Source organism: Aplidium turbinatum, chromosome 8 (assembly GCF_918807975.1).
Source record: "Aplidium turbinatum chromosome 8, kaAplTurb1.1, whole genome shotgun sequence".
NCBI lineage: Eukaryota > Metazoa > Chordata > Ascidiacea > Aplousobranchia > Polyclinidae > Aplidium > Aplidium turbinatum.
The window spans coordinates 22,122,394-22,135,066 of record NC_137479.1 but is presented as its reverse complement, the minus strand read 5'-3'; positions in this window follow the sequence as shown (position 1 = coordinate 22,135,066).

Here is a 12,673-nt window from a genome sequence, read left to right as displayed (position 1 = left end):
TTAACATCAAACATTGAGATTTTACAATTAACAAATTAAAACATAATAAGGTACAAGCAACTGTTCTTATTTGGACAAACAAACTGTTCATTTCGTCTTGAATTTTAGCAGGTCCAAGGGGAACCTCATAGCGTTGGCCAGTCTCTTGGTGTTGGAACACGAAGAGGGATTAGGCAACACAGTAAGAACGTCTTCATACGAAACGGATGCCAGGTCTTCTGTTTCGGGAAAGTTGAATCCATTTTTTACTTTCCTGTAGAAAGATACTTCAAAATCGTTATCGTCAATGGTCCCACCCCGAAGCCTGTTCATTGGTCCCCTTGTCAGCCATGTTACATAAAATGAAGTCTGTAGCTGTACCTGATAAAGTTTATTCCTTTTCAATTCCTATAAGAAACTATCATTCTAATGCAGTGGTTCTTAACCTATGGGTAATTACCCACATATGGGTAATTTCAGGATAGCAGGTGGGTAATCAGCTGAACCAGAATATTTAGAATTATAGATGTAACAAACAATGTCACAGCTGTAAGTGGTAAACTTGCTTTATTACTTATACTTTTTTTTGATGTTTTGAGTCCGTTCAAAACAACCAAACAAGCACAGTGATATTTTATCATTTTTAGAATTGTTTCGTCATAGTGATTTATTTTTCGCATCATTTTTGTTGCCGGTTTTATGTATTTCTTTTTTGTGAATAATAGTAAGATTTTTCTTGTATAATCAGTTCATTTACAGTTGTTTTATGAACAACCTTGATGGCTGCGTTGCTGTTAGCTATATAAACTACTTCAAACAACTGCTAAGTGTACATTTAGACTTAGTGTTGAGACGAGCGAGCTATATACTTTTGAAGATGAAAGCTTGGGAAAATTCTGGGAAATGATGGGGAAAGCATATCCAAAAGTTGTGCAAAACCACTAACATTGTTGACTACGTTTCCTTCCACTTATCTCTGTGAATCAGCATTTTCAAGTGTTGTTGCTTTGAAGTCAAAATTACGAAACAAGCTGTTAAATCTGAAGTCAGATTTGCTTTGTGCAGTATCCAAAATCGCACCCAATATTGCATCGATTGTACACAAAAAAAGCGCAAATGTCTCACTGAAACTATTGATGCCGTTCTTTACATTAAATGTCGTTTTTGTTGAATAACGCTGTTTTATATTTTTAATATGGTAAAATAGATAAAATTAGATTTTGGGTAATGTGACTTTGATCTGGACAGAAATGGGTAATAAGGGAAAAAAGGTTAAGAACCCCTGTTCTAATGTTATCTACCCAATACACTAAGAAGATTTTTTAACTTACAGTCAGAGAGTAAGAAAACTTTTCCTGGCACCTCTAAATTTTACTTTTGCAACACAAAACTAGAGTAAGTGGATTTTTTTCTCCTACTAATTGTCGACCAACTTGCAAAGTAACTCATATCTACACGTGGACCAGACCGCAAAACCACGTGACAGTGACCAAGCGTATCCCTCACACACAAAAAAGAAAAAGGCATTGTTCATTGATCCCAACCTGGTCATTGGTACCACATCTCCCCTACACATTTTATTATATTGAAGTAAAGAAACTGGCCTATAATTCAATAGCCTACAAGAATTATTTACAAACTTTATGAAGAAATGAAGTATTCGCAACAACGACAGTGAGTTGCCTACAAACTAAAGAGGATAAATACACTATAGCCTACATAGAAGCTTGTTAGGCTACCAAGATTAAATAGCAAATAACTCATTAAACAAAAAGTTGTCTGCACAAGTAGGAGCATAAGAAAACAAGAATTTGATTTCTTTACCACGTGTTGGTAGTGGTGAACCATTTGTCAGTTCAAACATTTTATTTATCATCTCACAGGTAGAATTATTCGACCATTTATCTGACTGTTTCACGTTTCATATCTCTATAAACTACGTCATCAATCCTTCCAAAGTCGCTTTACTTATAAAATAAATTAAGCCAAACTATTTCTTAAAAATTTAAAAATCTTAAAATATGAATTCAAATTTGCAATTTTGTAAGTTATACTAGCTGAAACCAAAGTTAATGTGTTTGAAACACCTTAAATAAGCCTAGCTTTCAAGAATATAGCTATGCAGATGCGGGAGAAAGCTACCTGTTTTCTGCGGACATCTTTGTCGTGATGTAGCGCTGTTGAGCTTTAAAACTCTGATATGGAATTTACCGTAGAAAAGCGATCACTTGTTTGGCAGTCTTACTTGGGCACAGATACACTAGCAATATATATACCTTGTCGGCAGTTTTAGCCTCAAGAGTGAAGGTGTATTGTTTTTACACCGTATGATAGCGATATTTTTCCTAGCAACGATATGCTGGAAAGCATGTTGATTTTAATTTTTGAACAAAAAAGTTGCCTTGTGAAGAAAGGGGCGTTCTTCCCGGCTATCAGCACAAGGCTGAGCACTCACTAGTACAGCGAGCAGCTGCGATTCGCCAACCATAGCGGTGTAGCTTCCACGCTAGCCATTCAGACCATCCAATCAACAATATGTTTCTGCTACAAATCGGCTGCCGAGAAACAAAAAAGTTGCCTGTTGCGTTTTAGTAAGTTTGATTTTGTCTAGTGTCTGTAGTTACCTTAAAGTCACCTATGCGACAGAACTTTACTTTTTTAAGATATTTGGGCGATGTCAATCTATATTTCAATGCTAAGACTGCCATGGTTTCATAGAATAGTTTTTATTATTATTATAAATTAAACTTTATATCAGTTTTTTAAAGATCAATGAATTCTTTCAAGAAGTCGTATTAGTGCCAAGCAGCCTAACTTTCATTCAAACTTGTTATCTAACTTGGTCTGCTTGATCGTGATATTTCTTCTTGATGAGACGTAGATACCGGAAAACTACCCAAACGGCTTTGTATTGAGAAAAGTCTCGTTATTGCATGCTTTTTTGAAAGCCTCTTCTTTCTTTGAACAATTCTATGGATATACCCGAAGACCTGTTGTCGTAGCCTCGTAGATTATACAAGTTTGTTAAGTGGAACTTTAATTCAAGGGTGTTTCCATAAAAATCCCTTACCTTTTAAAAATTTTCAGAAAAGCTGGCATATCTGCTGCACTGCACATAGCCTATGCATCAGGCTCAGTGACAACTCGAGATAACATCAACGTTAAACATAGACGGAAGCCTGCAATCGCCTTGTAATTGTTAAGTAGGTAAACAAACGTGTTTGTGGTCTACTTTACTAACATCGGAAGAAGATTTTTAGCTTCTGTTAAAACTTCACCAAATCATGTAGGCCTATACCACGCCCATAAGACGGTATTTTATGCATAAACCAGTTTTCTGTCAAAGTCATGTGCTCTATCAATTTAAAAGGTATATCTATATATACCTTCTATCTATCTTGCAAAGTATTTTTTGCTGATTAGTTAGTTTCTACGGTCACCCTACTCTCGTTAGTGCCGATGGTTTAGTACAATGAGAACCTTACCTTTTCATCCCACCATGCTTGGGTCAAGTATGGGACGCACCTTTTACAATAGTCTATTAAAACATTTAAAAAAAACTAATCGATAAAACAATTTGCAATAACATGTTAGTAGTGTACCGGTAGTAGTCTAGTTACAGTGCATGGAGAGCTTTCTCGGTTTCCAAAAATTTCACTAAAAACGACCTTACAGTGTAGTAGGCTACATCCCGTGAAAACGTTTTAAGTTGTAAATTTATAGCTTCGCGTTTGGATCGTTTTCAGTCTGGCATCTCATCCGCAGCCGTTTCAACACTGGCAACCCTGTGTTGGCGCACCTGACAGAAATCATCGATGCTCGCAAGTCTCCACAGTTCACACGTCGACAACGTGACGATCCGGATCGTGGAAGTTCTTTCAAGTAACAAAAGTAAGCGAAAAAAAAATTGCCAAGTCATTAATTTTTATGGCTAAGTTAAGTGGATTCCACGAGCTGTCATGAGTTTTTCTCTTTTTTAATGTGTTGATTGCATGCAAAATGTTAAATTTTTAGTCGCCTCGGTCTAGTAGAATCTAGATTTATTGTTTATGGTTTAATTAGATGGAGTAAGATAGCATTTACTAGCAAGGAACGATGTGCACATGTTAAGTGTCAGGGTTGCTTGCTATTTTGAAATATTCAATTCTGGTTGAACAATTTGTAATTTTGTAAAGATAATTGGTGAACGAGATTGTCATTCCATTTGATGGTTGGTCACAATAATTTCTTTTTCTTTGGGCGTAAAAAGATCTTTTCTCTAACTTTCTCACATGTGGCTGACGGTTATTATTTCAACCGCGAAACGCATATACGTTTATCGAGGAACACCGCAAGTTAGTAGAGTCCTTTGCCTGACCTCATTCTGATAAACGCACGATTAGTTTTATTACAGGGGGTTTTTAATCGTGATTTTTCACCAGATTACGCCCGACAATTAGCCGTTTAACGACAAGACAATTAAGTTGAGGTTTGGTGAAAAATTTCACGTAACGTCTGGATGTAATGTTCATTAGAGCAACTGTATTTCAGCAACATCATTTTGTTTATCAACTGAAAACACTTAATGATAAAATAATGCATGAAAACAATTAAACTAAGGTTTAAGCCGCTTAAAGATCACTTTCGATTTTATCAAAATATCTAAAGATATATATCACTGAATTATTTTTAGCTTGAATTTACATACTACAAAACCAAAAGTATCGCAAAAATAAAACGGTTTTCTTGGATTGAATTGAGCACACCTGTTTGCCACCTTTGTCAAAGAGTCTCTGGAATTTCAGTACCCACTGAATATAAAGGTTTAATTCTTTAAAAACAAACAAATTGATGGACCATGCTCAATCAATTCTTTTTTCCTAATCAGAGTAAAAGTGGGCGATAGGAGGGCCTGATCCAAATCAAACCTCAAACTGTAAGCTTTATTGGACATTTAGTTTTGTAACTCAATATAGACCAAAGTATGATCAATCTAACAGTTACATAATAAGATGCGTTGCACGCAGAAAGTATGATAATGCTTTGAGAGGTCAAATGTTAAAGTTTTTAACAGAAAAAAAAAACACTAGGAAAGCATGGTACGGTATTTCCTTCTTTCTTAAAATTATCATACCTAAAACTGAAATAGGCTATATGTGAAACCAAAACCGCCGACGCATTGAGAATATTAGTAAAGTTTTTACAATTTGCTTACTTCGACTGTAAGTTGTGCATAGTGGCGTGCGCAAGGGGCATTAAGCCATGCTTCTGCCCTTCTGAAAAAAAAATATAAACATTTCAGTAATTCAACATGCTGTACGTAGGGGAAGATGACCATAGTTTTGCAATTTTTATCATTTTAATCAAAAACTGAATCATGAGTAAAGTTAGCAAACAAACGTTATGATGAGGTTATAGTACAAGCATTTACCAACAAAAAGCACTATAAAAATAAAGTTTTGCAAATAAACTGATGGGTGCTTTTGACATTTTAAAACGGTGACTAAAGTTGCACAACTATGGTCATAGGTGTCCATAGTTGTGCATTCTGATTCTTTAATTGTGCAACTGCTTTGTGTAGGCTTATAACTTTAATATTGCAGTACGTTCAAACACAAAGCGTACAGGGTCATACGCATTCAGCAGATCTTCACTTGTTTTCCTCCATGCTGTATAGAAATGGCAGTAATGGCATATAATATTGTACAATAGTTAGCAATGGGTCTACATACAAAAACGTCGCTGTATAGCAGATGTTTTGTTTGTTGATAGGTTACATAGATAAGAAACAAGGAAAGAATAAAATTCAAGTCTACTTTACAAATCAGCAATTAGCCTACTATTCGCAGTATTGGCACACATACATCACAGGATCATTTGTGCATTTTTCATGAGCCCAATTTTTGCAAGGCCCTGCTGAGCTTGAAGCATTCTCGAAATTACAGTAAGACCAACTTTACATTTGATCCACGTCTCCAATCCCAAATACCCTTCAGAACACACCATGCACACAGGCCCGGATTTAGGGGGGCAGAGGTGCAGGTGCTCCGCCCCCTTTTTTCAGGCCCCCCCGACGTGGAAAAAATGTGATTTTGTGTTGTTTTTTTTCAGCCTCTGAAGTTTGTGCAAAATGTTGTGCTGGATTCAGGCGCGGATCTATGGAGGGGGCCCAAGGGGCCCGGGCCCCCCCGAAATTTTGTGAGAAATTGTTGAATTGTTTGATATGCTTCTAAACAGCTGATATTACTCCCACAGCGGACTTACAATCCCCCCTTTGGCACGCGTGTGACGTCACGATATTGAGAATGATGCTTTCAGTCTCTATGTCTCTAAAACAAAGTTTGCCTAATTTTAAGCGAAACTGCATTAAAAGAGCGAGTTTTGCCAATAACAAACATTCAAACATCTCAGCCAGGAATTTGCAACAAGAAAACATAGAGACTTAGCTTTATTACCGAAAAAATGTCGAAGAAAACATGATCTTATCCTTTTGATATGCCACCGGACAGCACCATTTTACAGGAATATTTATACCCATATTATTGTTGAAAATGCTCTCAGAATGCACCAAACTCAAAGTAATTTTTCAAAATTTTCTGGGGGAGGCCCCCCAGACCCCCGCCGCTGGGTGTTGCCTTTGGCGAACACGCCGTCAAAAACCCCCAAATTCCTGGCTACGCCACTGATTGTTCATATCTGTTTTATCTTTTTCTTACTTTTTAATTTATTTTCAAATTTCCTGGCCCCCCCCAAAAAAAACTCTTAGATCCGCGCCTGGAGGTGTTTGTTTTGCACGGTAGCACCCCGATCTAGAAGTGCCCCGGGCCCCTCATCAGCTAAATCCGGCCCTGCATGCACACATTCTCGCCCTCCATGTCACTTCCGCAGGCATTGTCGGAGGAATCGTCATTTAGAACCATTTGGCTTTCATCCTCTGAAGAGCTCAAAGAAGAAGCTTGAGGTGTTAATTTCTTATTTTTACGTCTTGATTTGCTACCTTTTTTGGACCTTCTTGGAACTCTTAATTTTCTTTTTGAATTTCAACAATTTTTCCTTTAACAGCTATTGCTTTTCAGGAACACTAGTAAGAATAATCGAATTTCTTCTCTTCCTTTAATTGAACTAAAGTTTGCGAGGAGGAGCTTTAGGAAGTCGAAGGATATCTGATGGAAAAATATATGTATACACATTGGGAGGATTTTCACTGCTTTGGGGAGCTACTGGTGTGCTGAGAATATCATTGTCTCGGGTGCTGAGAATTTTCAATATCAGTGCTTAGAATTTTCGTACGGTGTCCAACTGTCCATAGTTGTGCAGAATGCTCAACTAAGGAATCACGTGCTGCTCAACTAAGGAATCACGTGCTGCACAACTATGGAATCAAGACTCCGCCATCTTGTAAGGGATTTTCTGACCACACTGCGAAACATTTTTCTAGAAGAAGTGCAGGTAATGCAAGCTCTATGCACCTTTACTGATCACAAATAAGCTCACTTTCCTAGAGAATCAACATCTACTAAAAATGACAACTTATCTGATATCTCAAAAACCAGGAAAAAATGCAACAAACTAACATTTATAGCAACAGCTTGTATAGAGAACGCGCTAGAAATCTGTTACCTATGAGAGATGAGCTCATTACTTAGAGGCATCACAGGAGTGTGGTCATGCTTGATCAACCATGCACGAAATGGCGGGAAATGGCACATGCACAACTACGGAACCTGCACAACTATGGTCACCTTCCCCTAATATATTAAAGTTACTTTTTGTCAACAGATGCCAAATTAAATGGTATGTCCTCCTCCTCCCCGCTAGAAATTTCTACTTACGCCACTGCAAGAGAATATTCTATGTTCCCAAACAATTATAAAATAAACGTGTTTTTATTTATTTAACTAATTGCTTTTGCATTCAACAGAATGAATGAAGCTGTGAGATTTTGAAGGAATGTGTTTCTTCCCAGCTGGCAAAATCAGCCTACTTAGATTGATTCAACTTCGGTAAACATTGAATCCACACAAAAAGGACATCTTTTGTTGGCTGGATCACTTTGCTCCAAACGATTTGACACATGGCCCAACAGAGACAAACTGTTTTCTGCCAAATGCTCAACATTTGTTTATAGACAAAAAACACCAATATTAACATAACATATCTATTCAAATTCAACCATTATATTTCAGCATGTGATTAGCCATTCTAGTTGTAGCCTAATGACTTCTTCTTTTTGCAAGCGATTTATCTAGCATCCTCTAATTATTGCAGGTACCCTACTGTAGACCTAATCAGCATCTCAGTGGTGTCATTCTACAAAAGGTCGACATCTTTTTCAAAATCGAGAACAGTGAAGTGGTGCATGAAATTTTGTGCCGTTTTTAAAACAAAACATCTCAGTTTGTGAAACAAATCAAATCAATTTTTCCAAGTTTTGCGAAACTCAGTCCCTTGAAAATATCAGTCGCGCTGCGGTTTACTACGTTTTAGTATCTCGTTGGCCTAGCCCAGGAGAGGACAACCTTTTGCATGCGCGGGCCAAGTGAAGCAGTGATAATACACAAGCGGGCCGTAATGGTACTCATTCAATGACAGTCGTTGTTTGGAAAAGCTGATGGTTAAAAATAACAGCCTTTTCTCTGGACGAAATTTCTGAAACTTCCATTAAGCAATCTTTTATGAATTCTCTTTCCAAACATGTTTTCTGTTCTCAGCTCTGACACTGCTTAACTCGCTTGAATATTTGTTTCACCTCCTGTGCCCATCTTCGTAAAGAATGCAGACTGTTGCTGCAAAGATATTGCCAGTCTATAAACTTTATCTTGTCTGATCTTCTGCCCACGAAGCACAACTGTATGATACAGTCATCATGCACAGACACACACACAATAATTTTTCGATATGAATTTTAATAATGTGAATAACCCATTCATAGAACTAACGCACTACGTCTGTAGGCATATCCATATCAGTGGTGAGTTTGAAAAGTTTTTATGCAGCCTAAAAACACATTGATACATACAGTATAAAGAGATTTACACCATAAATTGCATATGGCAGACCTGGAAAAAACACCAATTTTTAACGCGGTCAAGGGCCAGATGTATGGAGCAGTTTTACATGTTGTCGCGGACCGCAGAAAAGCTGCACGCGTGCCGGATTTGGCCGCGAGCCAAAAGTTGCCTACTTCTGGTGTAGCCGGTAATTTTCAGATGAAAGTTAAAAATTGCATAGAACTTTTAAAGTTATTTTTTACATTAGATGCTTGTCATTCTAACAGCGCTCATACTCACAAGGAAGGAACATAATGATGATGATGATACTACCAATAGCAGCATTCTACAAATATTAAAGTTGTTTGTAAGCCAGCTGATTTTCCTATGTAGGCTACCATAAAGTTTTTATGACAACACCACTTAGTCTTCTTAAAACTGACGTACTTTCACGTTGACATGAAGTCGCATTTCACCGACGACGTTAAACACTTCAACTGCGTAGGAGGTGACTGTTTTTTTTAACTATTATTGTTCAACAATAAGATAGGTGAATATTTTAATGTGCTAGATACTGCGTACAAATTAAATATTTTAACGTATGTGTTGATATGCAAAAAATACTAGTCGAGTCATTCAGAAACAAAGAGATTAAAGTTTCAAAGCTTTCCCGGCATTGTTTTCAAGTCCATAGATGTAAGAGCACGTTTTTCACCCATAGAGTGCGGTTTACAATAACGATCTCGTTTGTGATAAGATCGTCTTGGTACAGCCATACACTCACTTGTGTTTGTAAACGCTTGAGACTGGCAAAGCGGAACACACAGGCGAGGTTAGCCACACTTTCCATAACACCGAGGTTCTTCACGAATAAACTAACTTGTGGTCGCAGATCACTTCAAAGTCTTTACAGACACGACCTTCAGTTTAATGACTCATGGTAAACTTAAAAAATCTGATGAGCTAGAAAATCGTTTATATCTTCTTCGATGTGAAGCTGCATAAAAGTTAGGCGTTTCGATTGACGCAATCTGATTTTATAAAATACGCTTGGCTTATAAAGGTGCAGCTCTGTTGCGGCAACAAACATCTTTTACTTTTTTGCTTTTATATCTTACCACAAAAGTTTTAACAACTCAAATCATGAACGCATGAAACAAATCACAATTTTTCAACAATAATTTACGTAGAATGAACAGCGAAACAAGTTATATTTCATTTTGAGCAATATCCGTAAGAAAGATGGGCTGCAGTTTATCTAATTTCAACAGGAAGCTGCGAAAGCTTGTTTAGGCCGCATGACATCATCTGTAATTTAGTTTCCAAGCATCTCAGCCGTGGTGGCTTAGAATCTAACCTTGATCTAAAGGAAAAATATGATCACGTGACATGTAATTGCGGACCAAACTTGTCTTTTTTAAGTGGTGTTGTAATTGGCTAAATGCGGTTTGAGCTGTATGTAAATTTTAGTTGATGAACATAAAGTGTTATTTATTTTTTGAAACAAGTTTAAAACGAACTTCGTCGCTGTTTATTCTTTTTCCAAGTAACCCAGTCCTTTCTTATATCACTCAAACAGACAAGTTACGTTTTTAAGTGAAAATAAAACTCTATTTTTCTTACAAGTTGAACTGAAATTGGTTCAGTTCTGGAAAAATACGCTACCTATGAATGGCCCACAACTACGTCATGTGGTCGTCCCCGCAACTGGTCATCAACTTGGAAAACGTAAACTTGCTGCAACTGTAGGTACAAAAATCACTTGTAATTCCTTTTCTCAGAACGTGGCAACATCAACTAAATTTTACTACACCAAACCGCATTCACCTGTCTTTATCTCATTTTAATTTACAGTGTTTGACTATTTGATTTGCTGCAGCTTTAGCTTACACGTCAACCTTTTCATTTGAAGAAATCAAACGTTTTGGATATATGTCATTATTCATTCTCATTTATTCATAGAAACAAGTGCATAGAGTAGCCTCCTGTAGTCTTCTCTGTGTTCACTTATCCACACACATCTCACAGAAATATTTGGACCTGACCGATTTGTCAGATGACCTTCACTAGATCATAAACTTTATCATCATTTTTTTGCTATGACGCATGCACAGGAATAAGGTAGCTACTTTAACAAGTCGAAATTCTGCCACTGAAATTGACTACAATGCAACCGCCAACCAATCAGAACGTGTTATGAGAGGCTACCGTCCAATTGTGACCTTTCTAGCACTCAGCCAGAGAGTTATGCTTGTTTTGAACATTATTTGGTAATTACAGAAGAAAAAGAGCAATAGCAGAGGTGGGAATCGAACACGCGTCAATGAAATGACTAATACTTTCTAGCCCTAACCCTAACCCCTAAGCCAACCAGCTGACAAAAAAACCATCACTTAATTTGCTTTCTATGATCTTCTTTTCGCCATTATTTACGTCACTTAAACCGTAGCTTATGATTGGTTGGCGGTTTCATTCTAGTCAATTTCAGTGGCAGAATTTCGACTTGTTAAAGTGGCTATCCAGGAATAAAACGTGGCTGCTACATTGTAACTTTGTCCCACAAGTTTTCATCCTAATTTTTTAACTGGTTTAGAGTTGAACGTCAGTGGAGTAGTCAGTTTTCTACCGATATTCTGCGGAGTAGTACGTCAAAGATTATCAGGTGTTCCACTAGAAATTTATTAGTTTGACTAGTGTTCCATGGAACACCAGTCGAAAATCAAAACCTTTACGAGCTTCGCGTTTAATTTCGTTTGATGTCCCGCAAGATTATTTAAATGCACAACGTGTTCCATGGCTAGAAAATGGTTGAAAAGCACTGCAGGAGACTATAATAGTACACTTGTTTGAAATGTAGATACTAAATGTTCCAAAGTAATTGGCAAAAAGTAATCTTTTGCTAGAGGATGGTGCCAGCACAAATCCTTGAGGGTGATGAGTAACAAAGAGAATAAATGAAATTGATTTAAAATGGAAACTCAATCAAACTCTAAATGCAACTCTTTAAACCAGACCACCTTATATTGAAATGCCCGTAATTCACCATGGAGGATATCACACAGCTCATTGATGCGACAATGACCTCAAAATATCAGGGTTGTCAGACTAGATTGGATACCAGACTTGTGTAGCTACCTTTGGATAAATCAAAATCTTTTTTGGATTTACTGTAAAACGAAGTAGGCTAGGTTAGGCTATAATGCATTCAGAGTAATACAAAGTTATAGGCTACAACAGTGAAACAAGCAAGGTCAAATAATTCCACAAAGGGTGAAAAGTTGTTGAAGCATCATTACAAAAAACTACATTGATTGAGCGAATTTGCAATCAGAAAATCTTGAAACGAGTAATCTTTTACAATTTCTGAAAATGGCTAATAAATCAATTAAGCTTATAATCGCATTTTAGTGATATAAACTATTCAGAATTCACGGTAGCGAAATAGTTGCTGATTTCTTTTTCAATAACACTCACACAAAACTTGATAAAAATATGATTTCTTGTCAAATAAAATATACAAATCCAGAATATTGCAGTAAAACGTGCAAGAAATTTTGAAATTAACTTCAGAGTTTTGCGCGTTTGCCTAATTTCCCGATGAGCCTTCCAGTTCTGTTTATTTATTTGATAATGACAAATTAAACTAAATAAGCTACTGACTATCAACGAGAAGAAATATGCCAAAACCAACCTTCAAAATGAAGTGAAATAATTGAAATCTGTAC